Source organism: Dipodomys ordii, unplaced genomic scaffold, assembly GCF_000151885.1.
Source record: "Dipodomys ordii isolate 6190 unplaced genomic scaffold, Dord_2.0 Scaffold177, whole genome shotgun sequence".
In the NCBI taxonomy this organism is placed as follows: domain Eukaryota; kingdom Metazoa; phylum Chordata; class Mammalia; order Rodentia; family Heteromyidae; genus Dipodomys; species Dipodomys ordii.
In genome coordinates this window covers 1,518,706-1,520,925 of record NW_012267393.1, presented here as the reverse complement: position 1 = coordinate 1,520,925, position 2,220 = coordinate 1,518,706, and the positions used below count along the sequence as shown (strand labels likewise).

The 2,220-nt window shown below is 48.8% G+C and overlaps 1 protein-coding gene across 1 annotated transcript in view; it reads left to right on the top strand.

Moving 5' to 3' along the window:
* Sparc (secreted protein, acidic, cysteine-rich (osteonectin)) overlaps nucleotides 1-2,220 on the top strand; it is a 45,184-nt gene that overhangs the window by 18,658 nt on the left and 24,306 nt on the right. The window lies entirely within an intron of this gene.

The following is a 2,220-nucleotide window of genomic DNA, read 5'->3' as shown; positions in this document are numbered from 1 at the left end:
AAAAAAAAAAAAAAAGAATGTCAATGCAGCTCCCTGCTGACTTTAGCAAGTCCCTTCCATCTCTCAAACCCAAGGGGTGCCTAGAGAATCCTGAATTTTCTACCTTAGGGACTAAATAAAAGCATCAAGCCATGAGATTAGGAGGTTAAAACTCCTTGGGGCTTGGGCACCTATGGCTCACGCCTGTCATCCTAGCTCCTCAGGAGGCTGAGATCTGAGGATCATGGTTCAAAGCCAGCCCAAGCAGGAAAGTTCCTGAGACTCATAGTTCCAATTAAGCGCGCGCGCACACACAAACACACACACACACACACAGAGTCCTTTGTGAACTGGGACGTAGTAAGGGAGAGTCTTTAGCTGTGCAGTGGTGGGAGGTGAAGTCCAGTTACTTTCTCTGCCTTTGGCCTTGCCCTGATAGGCAGCCTGTCTGCCCAAGGGACTCAGGGACAGATAACAATGGGGTCTTTGTGCCCAACAGCCAATGGCAGGCGAGAGATGGGAGGAGGGAGTCTCTGCCCTAGAGAAAGATACAGTAGCACTGATTGAGTCAGTCTGTGTGCCTGTGCAGCCTGGACTCTGAGCCAGACACACAAGAGGTGTAACATTGTCAGCTGCCATCAATACAGCTGGACACTCCTTCCATGGAGCTGGAACTGGCTGAGCTGATATTAGCCTGGGCCTAGATGTGGGAGACCAAGGCTCAGGCCTAACTCAGGCCTGCAGCATGGGGCCCTGAGCTAGCCCAGGAGAATGTGGGAAGGGATAGGATCTCTCCTTTTTTACTCAAGGCTAGCACTCTCCCACTCGAGCCACAGCTCCACTCCTGCCTTTTTTCTAGTTATGTGATACTGAGGAATTGAACTCAGGGCTTCATGCATACTAGGCAAGCACTCTACCACTAAGCCACATTCCCAGCCCTGAGCTGGTTGGGTGGGTTCTAAGCTATAGGATCTTGGTCAGGTCATTTGTTTCTCTGACTTTTGTTTAAAGTTGGGGAGAGTCAGCCAGAGGCTGATGGCTCACACCTGTAATCCTAGCTACTCAGGAGGCTGAGATCTGAGGATCGTGGTTCAAAACCAGCCCAGGGCAGGAAAGTCCATGAGACTATTTCCAATAAACTGGAGGTGGCGCTGTGGCTCAAGTGGTAGAGCGCTTGCCTTGAGCTGAAGAGCTGAAGGACAGTGCCCAGGCCCAGAGTTCAAGCCCCATGACCAACAAAAAATAAAAAATACAAAAGCTGGGAGTGGAGGTGTGGCTTAAGTGGTCGAGCGCCAGCCTTGAGTGAAAAGTTAAGTGAGAGTATAAGGCCCTGAGTTCAAGCACAAGGAAGGAAGGAAGGAAGGGAATGAGGGAGTGAGGGAGGGACTGAATGTAGAGAGAGTTACTGTACCTACCTTTGATGAACAAAATAACGCCCTGCTTCAAGCTGTTAAAGTTCTAGCTGCAATGACGTGAACTGACCTGGCAAAGGAGACTTTTGTGGATTATGTTAAGGATTCTGAGATAATCCTAGATTATCCACAGCTCTAATGTAACCATGAGTCATCAGAAGATAGAAGCTTGAGGGTCAAAGTCCCCCCACCCCCCAAACACACACACACACACACACACACACACACACACAGAAGGAGCAAAGGCAAAAGCAGAAATTCTGAGTTCAAGCCCCAGTCCCAACACAAAATGGACAGAACATTATTACCTTTAAGTAGTTGTACAAAGGGGTTTCCATTTCACATATCAGTTTATGATCCATGTCACCCCTTCCTTCATTCTCTCCCACCTCCCTCCCCCCCCATCCATCCCCTCAAGTTATCTGACTCCATTTTCACAGGTGGATATGGAATAGTATGACCTTTTCCCTCTCCATTGCTCTGCCCTCCCTCCCTTAAGCCCTGTTCAACGAAACATACAACAAAAGTGTACAGTGAATGTTTGTTGTTGCTGTTTGGTTTTTGTTGGTCGTGGGGCTTGAACTCTGGACCTGGGTGCTGTCTTTGAGTTCTTCAGCTCAAGGCTAGCAGCACTCTACCACTTGAGCCACAGTGCTACTTCCGGTTTTTTGATGGTTAATTGGAGATAAGAACCTCAAAGACTTTCCTGCTCAGCTGGCTTTGAACCGAGATCCTCTTGAGAGGCTGGGATTACAGGCATGAGCCACCAGTACCTCGATGCATGTCTTTTTTTAAACCACAGTTCCCCAACCCCAAGGATGCTTCTGGT